Raw genomic sequence first — 16,613 nt, forward strand, 5'->3', positions numbered from 1 at the left:
TTCTGTTTGTCTGCTATGCAAAACAAGTATGAACACATTTCACTTTTCATGAGCAGGAGAAGGAATTGTTATTGTAATTTCATATAGGGTAATGCCCAAATGCCCTCATTAGGGCTCCATTGTGCTAGGTACTGTCTATATGCAGATGAAAAGACAGGCCTTGAATAAAAGAGCTTTCAATCTAGAAATTATCAATAGAATCATTAACTGAGCTGGAGATAAATTATGAACAACATGGCCTACAAATCTTTGAAATGTATTCATTGCCAACTGTTGGTGAAATCCTGGAACTCAAATACTTTCATTGGACCATGACTTACTATTCATTCACCCCAGTAGTGCAAGGCTGGGATGTTTCTGCTTCAGAAAAAACCTCCTTCTCCTTCTCCTGTGCTTAGCCAAATGGTTGGCTGTATCATTCATTTGTTACTTGGTCTCTTCCCAAATAGCCACAAGAGCTTGATGGCCCAAGAGTCCATCAGAAGTAACTTAACAAACCATGTGACACAAAGTCCGGCTCTGGGCTTCTCTCTTCTCCCCATGCCTGCATTTGGTGGAATTTTATCTCAGTTATTACAAGCCACCCACAGAAAGTCCTTCACCAGAATTTTTTGTGGCATTCTCACAACATGTCCAAAAAGCATAAGACACCATGGACAATGGCTCTGGTAATCTTTAAATCATAGCAACCATAAACATCTGCATTACAAATTAAGTTATTTCACATTATGCCCAATATATGACATTGACATTTCTAGTGGAAAGCCTCCAGCTTTACCCAGTTAGAATGATTTTTTTAAAAAATTTTGCAGCTGTACAACTGTACAGGAGCATACAGTTCAAAAAGATCCTGAACTTGGTTGCCATGCTGAAATGATGGATTATTTTAATTTCAATCATTTGTTACTTTGGTTCCACAATTCCATAAAAGAGCCTTCATGGGATCAGTGAAACAGGTTTTTCACTTATCTTTGATTTAGGTATACGGTAAAGCCTGATTCAACACCTACTGATTTCTATGGGAATTATAGTAGGCCCGCAATGAGAAAAGCAGGAGAGTAAATGGAGGCAAGAAAAATTATACTGGAAAAGATATTGTACTTTGAAAAATAACTCATAAAATCTATATCAACTAGAAATACAGAAGAGAGCTGGCAAAGGAAACTCTACTGGAACAATTATATTCAAAATATCAGATTGTATATGGAATTTAACAATATCCTTTAAAGAATTCCTGGCTGTCCTTTCATTCAAATTTAGGTATCCTAATTCAGTAGAAAGGGGGACTTTGCTTTCTTTTAGGCAATCTTTCATGATGTAAACATAGTAGTAAAAATTTGCAGTCAATCAGCCGCTTTTCCGGAATAAGCTGCGAGCTGTCAACACTGGCCCTTGAATTTCTGGAAAAGCAACGATGCTCTACTGTACAAAATCAGCCACTATTCCGGAAAAACTATTCTGCTCCCGCTCGGGCATAAGTCCTTATTCCGGAACACTGTTCCGGAAAAGGGCCAGTGTAGACAGCCCAGTAGTCTTTTCCGGAAAAAAGCCCCAATCGCGAAAATGGCGATTGGGGCTCTTTTCCAGAAAAGCGCGTCTACATTGGCCACAGATGCTTTTCCGGAAAAAGGGCTTTTCTGGAAAAGCAGCCTGCCAATGTAGACACTCCTTTTCCGGAAAAACTGAAAAAGGAATGGTATGCCGTTTTAAGCATTTCCGAAAATTCATGCCAGTGTAGACACAGCCTTAAAGTGTTGATTGGGGCATTTTTAATGTGGAAACATATATGAATAGCTAACTAAAACCGAGCATATTTAATATGGGTCTGAATGTAGACTCACAAATATAGCACTTCCATGGTCCTCTGCGAATAAACAAGTCACTAGGTGAGGGAGAGGGAGAAAGAGAGAGAGAGAGAGAGAGAGAGAGAGAGAGAGAGAGAGAGAGAAGGACCCTGTAGCCTACTGTTTAAAGCAGTGGCTCTCGATGAGGGTTATTGTACCCCTGGAATACTCACTTCTTCTAGATCATTGTTCCTCAACCTGGGGGCTACAGCCTCTGGGGAAGGTCATGCGATGTGTTACAGGGGGTTGCAAGTTCATGGTCGGCATAATGGGGGGAGGGGCAAGCAGGGCAGTTGCCCATAGTCCCTCACCACAGGGGGCCATCCATGCACAGCAAAGTTACATGTGTCAGCCCCAGATAGCAGGGTCTATGTTCAGAAAAAGGCTCACAAATGAAAAACTGCCTCAAGTGCCATGCTGAAATGTAAATACAATAGTTATATCCCAATCAATATATTTTAATTATATGGTAATAATGAGACTGTACGCACTTTTTCAGTTATGTGCTGTGACACTTTAGTATTTTTATGTCTGATTTTGTAAGCAAGTAGATTTTAAATGACGTGTAACTTGAGGGTACGCAAGACAAATCTGACTCCTGAAGGGGGTACAGTAGTCTGGAAAGATGCAGAACTTTTCTGGTTTAGCCAACTCATCTGGAGCTGGGAGACCCAAGAGCCAGCCCCCCTGCTCCAATGACTTTAAAAAAATATTTAGTCAATGTGGACCTGCTTTCTCAGAAGAGACTGAAGGGACCCACATCAGAATATCATGTAGCCCAGTGGTTAGGGCACTCATCTCAGACTGCTATTCAAAATCCTTTGTCCTCTTTAGGTGCGGGAGGGGCATTTCAACCAGGGGGTTCACACATCCCTGAGCAGTACTCTAACCAGTAAGCTAAAATTAATGGAGGGCCAGATTTTCCCCTTCAGCCTCCTGCAAAAATGGCATAGGTACTGAACACTAGATTTCAGTTCAATTCAGAATCCCAAGCAGATGGTGGCACCTCCCTCCAATTTACCTGTTGTATACAACTCCTTATTCTGGCATCTCCCATTGGCTTGTGAATCTCAGTATAAGGCACCTGTTTCTGCCCATTCATTGAACACAGAGCTAGGTGCTAAAATCAAGCCTTGTGAATCCAAGAGATTTTCTAGATGCCTTAAAGTTAAATGTGGCAACATTCAGTATCACCATACCTAAGTCTGCACGTGGCTCGAGCTCTATGGCTTTCAGAGGGGTACAGAGAGAGGGGTACAGTATATAGAGTTTTGAACCAGGTCTCAAAAGAACAGCATTCCATTCAAGGGTTTGCCACTGGCCTTCTGATTTACCTTCACCAAGTTATTTCATGCCCTTATGCCTGAGTTTCCCTCTCCGTAAAATGTGGATAATAATGCTTGCCTCCATTGAAAAGTACTTGGAGGTCTAGCACTATAAGGCTGTGTCTACATTGGCACCTTCTTCAGAATAGCCATGCTAATTTAGAACTTTGGAATAGGGAAATGCGCGGGGGATTTAAATATCCCCCGCGGGATTTAAATAAACATGGCCGCCGCTTTTTTTCCGGCTTGGGGAAAAGCCGGAAAAGAGCATCCAGACTGGCGCGATCCTCCGGAATAAAGTACTTTCAAGTAGGAATAAGAGATCCTCCAGAATAGGGCTTTATTCCGGAGGATCACACCAGTCTGGACGCTCTTTTCCGGCTTTTCCCCAAGCTGGAAAAAAAGCGGCGGCCATGTTTATTTAAATCCCGCGGGGGATATTTAAATCCCCCGCGCATTTCCCTATTCCAAAGTTCTAAATTAGCATGGCTATTCTGAAGTAGGGGCCAGTGTAGACGTAGCCTAAGAGAACAAGGGATTTGTATGAAAAGAACTAGCTAGGAAGTTTTACAATAGAAGAAGGAGATGAAAAGTTTGGAGGAAATTACTTTAAATGGGGTATCCCATTACAACTGATTCTGGCTGAGTTCTGTGTGACAATTTTCTACTTCTCTAGATTTTGTAGGGCCAGAGCACATATTATCACTTTATTTTACATGACTATTTCTTTAAAGAGACTTTTTTTATGCGATATTATATCTGGCAAACATTTAATGTCAGATGCCAAGGTGATGAAAAGACATCATTCCGTGTGTGTTCTGTATGGGTGTGTCTACACTGCACCCTTAACTTGAAATAACTATGTAATTTGCACTATGCAAATGGTGTCACTTATTTTGAGATAATTTTGAAATAGCTTATATTGAATTTTGAAATAAAACGCTATTCCGACAAGTCCCTTGACTCTTGTGGAACAAGGATTACAGGGACACTGGAATAGTGCACCCGTTATTTCGAAATCTGTTTAAAGGTACGGAATAGCTATTGTGGGATACTTCCGGTATCCCGAAATAGCGTCACTCTCTAGACGTAGCCTGTGGAAATAAGGGTGGAATCCACAAAGTCAAACATACAAAACCAGTCTGAGGTAAAAAAAAAAAAATATTCAGAGGGAATAATAGACTAAGCTACTTTGATCACATTTCTGAGCTAAGGAGTAAAATTAGAAATATCATACTCAGAAATTAGCATTCAATCTCATAAACACTGGTCAGCATATTATGGCACCTCACAGAGTATATTGTATTCCACCATGTAGTACCAAAACCCACAGCAATTATCTCATTTTTGCTCCTATAAATGAGAGAGAGAGAGTCACAGACTTCTGAGCCATATGGTTGCTTAGCTACTGCTGCAACAAAAGCAGTATAAGGGAAGGACCAGGCAAGGTAAGCATTGTTATTTAGAAAAAGTCCTGAAATTGCAGTAGTGACCTTAAACAGAATAGGAGCCCCATTGGGTCAAGCGTGGATGACCATAGTCATGTATCCAAATTTCTGTATTTTTAAAATAAATTATAAAATGTATGAAATGACATCAATTGCCTTCAAGACTGAAGCATTTTCATCTACAAAAAGAATTTGTAGATATAATTCATGATGATAATACAAGCTTTTTCATCCCACCCAATCACACAACCTCAACTCTAAACTGAAAGGGATCTGCTTAATGGATGAGGATAGGTCAGTCTTCTGGTTCCCACTGTCCCCATCTTCAGTGCATAATCAGCCTATAAAGATGCCAGCAGCTGCTCAGGTGCTAGAGGGATCCATATGCCTCTAGGAACTAAACTGAACCCATTAGCTAAATAGCCATCAGTTAGTAATGAGTTTTGGCTATTAGCAGCATGTCAACAAAGGGAACACTTTTAAATTAAATGTTTTCCAACGTGAATATCTCCATAGTTCACTAGCAATCACTTGATCTGTTGAGTCTGATGAGTAGCTAAACCATTATAAAGTACAACACTTGTACTATTATTTAAAATAAATAATAGAAAATGAAGCTTGTTTCAAATTGGCCACATAGCTCTCTTAACAGACCTGAATGATTAGATTACATTTCCCAATTGTTGATTTTAAAACCATCTTTAGTTTGGAATAGTGAGGATGAAGTTCCAAAGTAACTTGATGACTTCAGTGTTAACTATGTGGCCCTTATATGAAACCAGTGCAAATCACTGTGGGAGAGTATTTTGTGGGAGAGTATCACAATACTATTTCTTCTTCAAGTGATTGCTTGTGTCCATTCCATGTAGATGTGCACACACAGCGTGCCCGTGTTGTCAAACTTTTCCCCTAGCAGTACCTGTTGGGCCAGCGGGGGAGCCCCCTGGAGTGGCACTGGTATACTGGCCCATATACACTTCTGCTGGCCCTCCACCCCCTCAGTTCCTTCTTACCACTCATGACGGTCATTGGAACATGCTTCTGCTTTTGCTTAGCAAGTGCCCCAGCGCAGCTTAGTGTTTCAGTTTTTGTTCTAGTGTTATAGTTACGGTTCTTATCAAGTTCTTGTTAAGCAGTTGTTAAGTGGTTTCCTGAGTTAAGGACTCACTGTAATCTCTGCCCAGTGCTCCCGGTACTCCCGGCAGGGCATACCCAGACTGCAAGGCTTCAAGCCCTGTGAGAAGTGTCAGAGACCTATGTCCTGTGGCGACCTCCACTCTGCCTGCCTTAAGTGTTTGAGTGAGGTCCATTTGTCCGAGGCATGTAAAATTTGCAAAGCGTTCAAGCCATGCATGAAGCGGGAGAGACAGTCGCGTCTTAAGATCATCCTAATGGAGGTGGCTTTGTGTCTGGCACCGGCTTCTGACCTTGCACCAGTGACCCAGAGTGCACCGGCCTCTGTGCAGGAGGCTTTGAGACACTCGTGGGCCTCGCCCGCACTGCACAGACCTCGGCACCTCTTCCAATCCCCAGCACCACAGAAGAGCAGATCTGGCAGGGGAAGGTCACCCCCGTGGCACGTGCCCTCTGTGTGCCCCCAAGTGAGGCATGTGGCACCTATGGGCACCGAGCCCAGACCTTCTCAGTTGGGCAAACATTCCAGTCCACACCGGGACCCCAGCCTGACGGGGGATTTCCTTCAACACTGGAGGCCTTCAACACCACCACGGACCTTATCAAATTGTCCCCCTCTCCTCTGGCACCAACCTCAGCCAAGGACCGGGATGCCAGTCTGCACCGATTGGAGGCTAGGTCACCCAGCGCCCCAGCACTAGAGTTGAGAAAACACTGATATGGCCCTGCCACACCAGCGGCACTTCCATTGGAGCTGGTACCAATGGCAACCTTGACCCCGGTCCTTGCCTCGACACCAGACCTGGCACCGGGACTAAGGCCTCAAATGGCACCAAGCATGTCACCAGCTACCACACATTCTGGCCCCAACCAAAGCTCACCGGGCCTGGCACCGACCATGCCTCCCCCTCCTCCTCACCTGTATCAGGGCAAGCCAGAATCAATATCCCAGCATGCCCTGACATTGAGGCCACTGGCTGTGTTTGCCTCTGCACCTCCATGACCAGCTTCGGAGTATTCAACTGACTCAGAGACTGAATCCACATGGTCCTCCAGGGGGTCAAAATCACGATCTTGGCACCAGTCTCATTTCCATCACTGGTCATGGCACCGTGGCACCTCTGCCCATCAACAGCAGTATCAATGGGTCCAGCCAGCCCCCATGCCAGGGATGCAGCAGTAATGGCCCCCAATGGCACCAACTCCATCTCAGTGGCCCTTCTGGACCTGGTGGGCTTACCACCAGTCAGGATGTGGCCCATCCCCTAGACCAGAGTCGGCCTTCTGTGGGTCCAGAGCCCATCCTTCAGTGACTCCACTCATCTATGTCGGGGCAGTCACTTCTGCCAGGCCACACGTCCCCATGCTCCTTGGAGTCCAAGGGCCCCATGGCCCAGCCACTCACAGTGCCCCCATTAATGGCCTCCCAAGCTCCTTTGCAGGCAGTGGACCCTATGGAGGCGGGCCCGAAGGGGTCCTCATCCTCGTCTCCAGATGAGGTCCTGGGCAACACTCTCCATTCTATGCCCTCCATGGACTCGAGGGTACATCAGGACTTCCTTCGCCGACTGGCCCAAAGCGAAGGGGGTCCAGGTGGAGAGGGTATCAGAGGATTCTGATCCTATGGTTGACATTCTAGTCAGATACCCCCACCAGAGTGGCACTCCCCATCAACAAAATGGTGGCAAAGATCTCCAAGTCCCTCTGGCAAACCCCTGCCTCCATCCCACCAATGGACAAGAGGGCTGAACAGCAGTACTTCATGGCCCAGAAGGGGAATGAATCCTTCTACTCCCACCTGCCCCTGCGGTCACTGGTGGTTCAGGCAGTGAATCAAAGAGAGAGGTCAGGCGCCACCCCTAAGAACAGGGATGCCAAAAATATGGACCTATTTGGGAGGAAGGCCTACGCATCCAGAGGCCTACAGCTTCGCATAGTGAACTAGCTGGTTTTTCTGTCTCGTTATGCATATAACACCTGGACCTCCATGGATAAGCTTAACAAACTCCTTCCCAGGGCTTCTCGGCCCGAGTTTAGAGCCCTCTCAGAAGATGACAGACAATTTCTAGAGCCATGCTCCAGGCTGCTTTAGACTCAGCCAATGTGGCCGCTTGTGCTATGGCTACGGAGTTGCTGTTACACAGCAGCTCTTGGCTCCAAGGGTCTGGGGTACCCCTGGAGCTCCAAAATATGATCCAAGACCTTCCATTTGAGGGCCCATCTCTGTTTTCTGAACAGATGGACCAACACCTACATGGGCTCAAGGACATCTGAGCCATACTAAAGTCACTGGGCATTCACACCGTGGCCACCCAAGCGGCGATCCTTCTCCGACAGGAACCCTCCAAGGCCTTCCCATCAGGGGGCTCACCCTGATTTCTGCCGGTGCTGCAGTAGAAACAGCAATGGTCCCGGGGGTCTGCTTTATGCATTCCTGACATTCCCACTAATCCACAGAGCACTCCTGTGGGTGCAGGAATTCACCCCCACCCTGCCTTTCTGCTGAAAGTAGTGTCCAACTTTCATGTGTCGCAGAACACCTTCCTACCAGTTTTTTACCCCAAGCCCGACGCATCAGGTAAGGAACAGGCACTAGACACTTTGGAATTTCGGAAAGCGCTAGCTCTTCCGCGGGTCACCTCAACTCTTTGTTGCTATAGCAGAGTAGATGAAAGGCCAGCCGGTTTGGGCACAAAGGATCTCCTCTTGGATCACAGCCCGCATTAGGGAGTGCTTTGGCATGGCCAGGATTCCAGCCCCTCCCCTCACTGCCCACTTGACTAGAGCTCAGGCCTCCTCTGAATCTTTTCTGGCTCAGATCCCTCTCCTGGACATATGCAGGGCTTCCACGTGGTCCTCTGTCCACACCGTCACTAAGCATTATGCAGTGACTCATCAGCCAAGGGGGGATGCTGCCCTGGGTAGGGCTGTCCTCCACTCGGTGGAATGTTAGAACTCCGACCCCGCCTCTGAGTTTCTGCTTTGGAGTCACCTACATGGAATGGATATGAGCAATCACTCGAAGAAGAAAGAACAGTTACTTACCTCGTAACTGTGAGTCTTTGAGATGTGTTGCTCATGTCCATTCCAAATCCCACCCACCTCCCCTTCTTCAGAGTAGTTTGTTAAGAAGGAACTGAGAGGGTGGAGAGCCAGCAGGGGTATATATGGGCCAGTATACCAGCGCCACTCCAGGGGGCTCCCCCACTGGCCCGACAAGTGCTGCTGGGGAAAAGTTTATCACAGCACGTGCATGCTGCATGCACACACCTATATGAAATGGACTCAAGCAACACACCTCAAAGAACCACATTTACGAGGTAAGTAACCGTTCTTTTTCCTACGAACTGTTCTCCAGTGGGATCATTGAGTACAGCTGTAAAATACAAATATTGTCTAGCCCATAAAAGATGTGTATGGTCTTGGTACAGGTATAAATATCAGTTTATAACACAAAAATGACAAAAAATCCTCTTTCTAGGTCAAGCATTGCAATTTAATAACAGTTCTTCTCAGGTCCTGGAAACATAATGGCATTTAGCCTCACAACACTCCAAAGAAATCCTGCTATTGCAACACACTTCTTGTCAAATGTTATTGCTTACAGAATGTATAGTAGGTGACCTTATATGTGCGTATATCCTTTCACAAAGAGACAAGATGGTTCATTCTTCTCTCTCTAGATCAATAACCTTCTACAGAGGTACAAAATTCTGATATTGAACAGAACCGGTCCCAAAGAAAGACCCCTGCGGAACTCCATTTGTTATACCTTTCCAGCAGGATTGTGAACCATTAATAACTACTCTCAGAGTATGGTTATCCAGCCAGTTATGCATCCAGCTTATAGTAGCCCCATATAAGTTGTATTTGCCTAGTTTATTGATAAGAATATCATGTGAGACCATATCAAATGCCTTACTAAAGTCTAGGTATACCACATCCACCGCTTCTCCCTTATCCACAAGACTCATCTTATCAAAGGGTATGTCTACACTACAGAGTTAGTTCGAACTAACAGACGTTAGTTCGAACTAACTTTCATAGGTGCTACACTAGCGCTCCACTAGTTCGAATTTAATTCGAACTAACGGAGCGCTTAGTTCGAACTAGGTAAACCTCATTCCACGAGGATTAAGCCTAGTTCGAACTTACTAGTTCGAATTAAGGGCTGTGTGGCCCCTTAATTCGAACTAGTGGGAGGCTAGCCCTCCCCACGTTTCTCTGGTGGCCACTCTGGCCAACACCAGGGAAACTCGTCTGCCCTCCTCCCGGCCCCGGACCCCTTAAAGGGGCACGGGCTGGCTACAGTGCCCGTGCCAGGTGCAAGCCTCCCAGCACCCAGCCAGCAGACCCTGCACCTGGCACGGATCGAGCCACCCACCCGATGCCCCCCACCCTCCCCCTCTTCCCGGGACCAGGCTGGCGGCTCCCGGGAGCTTGCCCGGGACCGCAGGAGGCGGGCACCCGCCTGGGCTAGTGCGGACATTGTGGACCTCATCCACGATCTCCGCACTAGGCACAGGAAAGTGGCCAGCTACGGAAGGAGAGCTGCCAGCCTGGCCACCCAGGAGCAGGTGTGCAAGAGAATCAAGGGGGTCCAATGAGACCCCCGACCCTGAGCCCTGAGCTTACAATGGCTGTCCTGGGTCAGACCAAAGGTCCATCTAGCCCAGTAGCCTGTCTGCTGATAGCGGCCAACCCTAGGGACCCTGGAGGGGATGGACTGAAGACAGTGACCAAGCCATTTGTCTCGTGCCATCCCTCTCCAGCCTTCCACAAACCTTGGGCAGGGACACCACTCCTACCCCCTGGCTAATACCACTCCATGGACCCAGCCTCCATGACTTGATCTCACTTCCCTTTAAACTCTATTCTAGTTCTAGCCTTCACAGCCTCCTGCAGCAAGGAGTTCCACAGGTTGACTCTTTGCTTTGTGAAGAACAACTTTCTGTTACTAGTTTGAAGCCTGCTACCCATTCCTTTCCTTTGGTGTCCTCTAGTCCTTCTTTATGGGAACTAATGAAGAACTTTTCTATATGCACCGTCTCCACCCCACTCATGCTTTTAGAGACCTCTATCCTGTCCCTCCTCCGTCTCCTCTTTTCTAAGCTGAAAAGTCCCAGTCTCTTTAGCCTCTCTTCATATGGGACCTGTTCCCAACCCCTCATCATTGTAGTTGCCCTCCCCTCTCCCACCCTCTCTCTTCCCCTCTCCCACCTCCTTTTCCCAGTCTCCCCCAGTTTTGTTCAATAAAGACAGAATCCATTTTGGAAGACACGTTATCTTTATTTTGTACATCAAGAAGAGGGGCTAGAGAAGGGTAAGTGGAAGGAGGTGAGGGAGGAATGGGGCACAAGCCCCCGATGGGGAGGACTGGGCTGGCTCTGCGGGCTTCTGGGGGTGGAAGCTCTCCTGCAGCCCCCCAATTACCCCTTCTCCCCAGATGGCAGCCTGCGGCAAGTGCAGCCGGGCTGATGGCCGAGTGGTGTGATGTGCCCAGTGTGGGCACTCCGGGCAATCCAAGCCAGGACTGCTTTGCAAGCAGGGCACCCCTGAGAACTGTCTGTCCGGGGTGGGGGTCGGGACCCTTTAAGCACAGTCCTCAGCTAGCCTGAGACAGCATCTCCACGCTCTAAGTCCTCCTCTGATGCTCTGCCGGCACTGCTTCCGGCCATCCTTAACCCTGGTTCAGGGTCCACTCTGTCTGGACATGCTAGTTTGAATTAGCAAAACACTAATTCGAACTAGTTTTTTAGTCTGGATCCGTTAGTTCGAATTAGCTTAGTTCAAATTAACTAATTCGAACTAAGTTCGTTCGAATTAACGTTGTATTGTAGACATACCCAAAGAAAGTTATCCGATTGGTTTGACATGATTTATTCATGATTTAATGTACAGGCAGTCCCTGGGTTACATGGATCCGACTTACATCGGATCCCTACTTACAAACGGGGTGAGGCAACCCCGCACTGGCTGCTTTCCCCCAGCAGACCAGGGAGACGCAAAGCTAGTGCCCCCCCAGCAGACCAGGGAGACGTGGAGCGGCTTTTCTCAGCAGACACCTCAGCTTGAGAATAAAGGACTGAGGGAAGTGAGGTGTGGGAGAATAAAACTGAGCTCTGGAGAAATGTTTGGCTAGAGTTTCCCCTACAATATGTACCAGTTCCGACTTACATACAAATTCAATTTAAGAACAAACCTACAGTCCCTATCTTGTACGTAACCTGGAGACTGCCTGTATATGTGAATGCTATTATAATATTAATAAAAGTACAAAAAGCTTTGAAAATTTGATTTTCCTATTTTTGATCTCACTCCTCTTCTGCTCCAATGTCCCCCCTCTGCACACACACATACAGACAGTAAAAATGTATGTAATGGCCCCTAATTCTTTATCTGATATGGCACAGAAAAGGGGCAGAGTTATAGAAATCCTGCATTTTTTAGTGTAGGGGAGGGAAGAATATGAAATAGACATGCAGCTGTAGCTGCCTCTAATCACCTCCCCAACAACAATGGAACTCAGTGGTCAGCTGCTGTATAGCCAGAGGAAACATAGCAGAATTTTGAAACACTTGTTCTGCACAGCATATATTTTCCTCTAATGTTTACACCCAAAAGAAGTGCAGTTAATAGTCCCAACCAGTAGTGTTAATTCCCACTTTCACTCCTGAAACTCCGGGTGATTCCTCTAAAGTGGAGAACTTCCACAGCTGCTATTGCTGAAGACGTTATTGGCAAGATTCTGAATACACAAGTCACAGAACACAGATGGTGAGCAAAACCCAATGGTAGCAAGGACAGCTGACTTACCATTCTGCCAGTGCTGGGAGACTAAGAGGAGGGAAGCTAGGATGAGCGAAGATAGAGAGATACTCTCCATAGCTAGCTCAGTATCTGTGGGATTTAAGTCAGAGTTCCCTTGGCTCCTAACTTACACAGACATAGTAAGCTCTAGCCCCTTGATCTTTCAACTCGGTAATCTGCATCTATTTATTATTTTGTATAACTGTTTTAAGGGGGTTCTAGCAGGATACAGGGGAAAAAATTCCTAGTGGAAACCATATATTTGATGTTTAACATTATTTTTTAAGCCACTTGAGTTCCGGCACCACTGTGCTCCAATCTGTGCTGTTGGCAAACATCGTGAAGGGACTACATAGGCAGCTTGCAGGTGCTAGGTTTTAAGGGAGCCCTTCTTAAGTCTCTATATCCAGCCATACCCTCTTGTTGGCTGAAGGGAGAGAGCTGAGTAGAGTGGCTGTGGAGACCTTGAACCACCTGGGGATTCCCCCATAATGATGTAATCCTCTAGTCCTGGCTAAAAAAAATTTAGTACAAGGCTGCACCACACAACGGTAGACAATACATCAGAGGACAATAATGTTTTGACTTGAAATGGGACACAAATGTATACAGAAGCTATTAAGAGGGAAGAAACATAGAATCCTACAATGCTAATTCTCCAGATTCTCTTTGCTGAGTAAAATATACTTTAATGACTTTCTAAGTGCAGCTTTCATAGCACATTTCAAATTGAATTTACATGTTCTGATTATATATTATACATCAAACTAGGAAAAGGACAAAAAATGGAATATGCATAATAGTATCATAATAATATTTTTCCTCCAAAGTTCCATAAAAACTGTTATATCAATGAGAAAGGATATTCATGCCAGTGGTGTTGTTAAGAACTGAAGTTGGGGAAAGTATATCATGTTTTCTGACTAGCCATGACATTCCGTAAACAAGAGAGGGCAAAGTGTTAAGCTGAGTCATGTTTTCTGCTGGAAGACTATACCATGGGAAGTGTGCTTCTGCCATTGGCAATGCTACGTGTGTATTTTAACATTCACGGTCAATGCTTATAGTTAGACAGCTGGGACTTAACACACTTGTAGCAAAATAACAAAAGCAGCTGAAAAGCATACACCATCTGCTGCAGGTGCATACAAATAAGAAAAATAAATCAAAAACACTTTTTCTCTCATAAATAAAACATTGTGTAAACTATAGTGTCTTAAGCTTAGTCACATTTCTATTTTGGCTCAGATATCAGTCCATTTTAACCTTTTTTTTTAAATATGAAAGAAACAGGAGGCCTTTTGTGATAAGAGAGTTCCATGTTTCTCAGCTATTAGCTGAGTGTGGGTGTCTGTTTATAAGAAAATGATGATCGAAGTTATGTTAGTTATTCTAGTGGTCTGGCATATTTTTGCCTCACATTTCATTGATCTATTCTGGACAGGGTCATTGAACAGTTGCTTCTAAGGCAGAAAACACCTCAACCCTGCAATTATTTTTGTACCACTGTCTTCAACATTCTGTTAGAGTTTCTCACATCTCAGAAAGATCACTACTGATTTGCAGATAACAGCAATAACAGGACTTCACAAATGATCACAAGGTCTCACTTGAATGCTAGCTAGAAAACACATGTGGAACAATCAAAATAGATGCATTAGTGATAGTACTGGGAAAATACTGCGCACATTTTTCTTTATTATTTTTAATCAGATTTTTAATCATCCTTTTGCTACAATATTCATGAAATGAATGTAAAATCAGGCTAACAGCAGGAATCAGGAATGTAAAATCAGGCTAACAGTCCTCTGTAGCACTAAATTGTAAGGGATACTGCAAAATATTTGTGGAAAGTAAATTTTAAATTCATATCCCTGAGTATTCACAGAAGAAATCCAAGTAGAATGTGTCCAATCAAAACAAATTGAAATTTGAATACTCCCAATGAAATGCATGTGAGGAACCTACAGGTTAATACTGGCTAATAAAATTGCAGATACAGAATCCAAATATGCATGTGCAACTAGCCAATCGCTCATATTCTTAATAGAGGCCACTTTAAAAACATTGGTTGTAAGTGACTTAGCCCTAGCCACAAAAGCAAATCAGTGGAAGAGATGGAAATCAAAATCAGGAGTCCTTACCCCTAGGCCTATTCTCTAACCTGTAATCCACGCTGTTTCTCATAGCCATCTCACTGGAGTTGACAATTTTATGCATACTAAAATCTGTGAAAATGTAGGGACTCGAGAATATGGAAATACAATGGCTGTGGCCAAGGTTTTTATTCCATTCCTGGGTGTTGCTGCTTCTAGAGAATTAAAAACTAACTTTATTGTGCTAAAATGACTTCATCCTCAGCAGTGCCATCTCCTAAGCAAAGCATATCAACAAGTGTTGTGTTTTCCATATCAGTTGGAATTTGATTTTTGTAGCAGCATGAAAGACATTTTTGGTATTTTAATAATAATTTTAATAGCTTGGGTGTCTTGCACTGTTTGATCTACTGTCCCCATTAACCCATCTTGATCATCTCATGACTCTTCTCGGTGTCTGTAACTATTATTTTCTCCCTCGGTGGAAAGCTTCGTTTGGAGAGGCCACCTTTCTGACAAAATGTGGCATGTTCTTGTTTTGAGTAAAGGTGTATTGACTTGACCTTTTCGCCTCAGCAGCTGTGCTTTTGCTTTGTATGTGAAACTCAATGGGTATGTCTACACTACAGCGCTAATTCGAACTAACTTAGTTCGAATTAGTTAATTCGAACTAAGCTAATTCGAACTAACGCATCTAGAACTAAAAACTAGTTCGAATTAGCATTTTGCCAATTCGAACTAGCGCGTCCACATTAAGTGGACCCTGAAGCGGGGTTAAGGATGGCTGGAAGCAGTGCCGGCAGGGCATCAGAGGAGGACTTAGAGCGTGGAGATGCTGTCTCAGGCTAGCCGAGGGCTGTGCTTAAGGGTCCCGACCCCCACCCCGGACAGACAGTTCTCAGGGGTGCCCCACTTGCAAAGCAGTCCTGGCTTGGAGTGCCCTGAGTGCCCACACTGGGCACATTACAGCACTCGGCCATCAGCCCGGCTGCACTTGCCGCAGGCTGCCATCTGGGGAGAGGGAGCAACTGGGGGGCTGCAGGAGAGCTTCCACCCCCAGAAGCCCGCAGAGCCAGCCCAGTCCTCCCCATTGGGGGCTCATGCCCCATTCCTCCCTCACCTCCTTCCACTTACCCTTCCCTAGCCCCTTTTCTTGATGTACAAAATAAAGATAACGTGTCTTCCAAAATGGAATCTGTCTTTACTGAACAAAACTGGGGGAGACTGGGAAAAGGAGGTGGGAGAGGGGAAGAGAGAGGCTGGGAGAGAGGAGGGCAACTAAAATGATCAGGGGTTGGGAACAGGTCCCATATGAAGGGAGGCTAAAGAGACTGGGACTTTTCAGCTTAGAAAAGAGGAGACGGAGGGGGGACAGGATAGAGGTCTCTAAAAGCAGGAGTTGGGTGGAGACGGTGCATACAGAAAAGTTCTTCATTAGTTCCCATAAAGAAGGACTAGAGGACACTAAAGGAAAGGAATGGGTAGCAGGCTTCAAACTAGTAACAGAACGTTGTTCTTCACAAAGCAAAGAGTCAACCTGTGGAACTCCTTGCTGCAGGAGGCTGTGAAGGCTACAACTAGAACAGAGTTTAAAGGGAAGTGAGATCAAGTCATGGAGGTTGGGTCCATGGAGTGCTATTAGCCAGGGGGTAGGAGTGGTGTCCCTGGCCAAGGTTTGTGGAAGGCTGGAGAGGGATGGCACGAGACAAATGGCTTGGTCACTGTCTTCGGTCCATCCCCTCCAGGGTCCCTAGGGTTGGCCGCTGTCGGCAGACAGGCTACTGGACTAGATGGACCTTTGGTCTGACCCAGGACGGCCATTGTAAGCTCAGGGCTCAGGTTTGGGGGTCTCATTGGACCCCCTTGATTCTCTTGCACACCTGCTCCTGGGTGGCCAGGCTGGCAGCTCTCCTTCCGTAGCTGGCCACTTTCCTGTGCCTAGTGCGGAGATCATGG

Source organism: Pelodiscus sinensis, chromosome 5 (genome assembly GCF_049634645.1).
Source record: "Pelodiscus sinensis isolate JC-2024 chromosome 5, ASM4963464v1, whole genome shotgun sequence".
Lineage (NCBI taxonomy): Eukaryota > Metazoa > Chordata > Testudines > Trionychidae > Pelodiscus > Pelodiscus sinensis.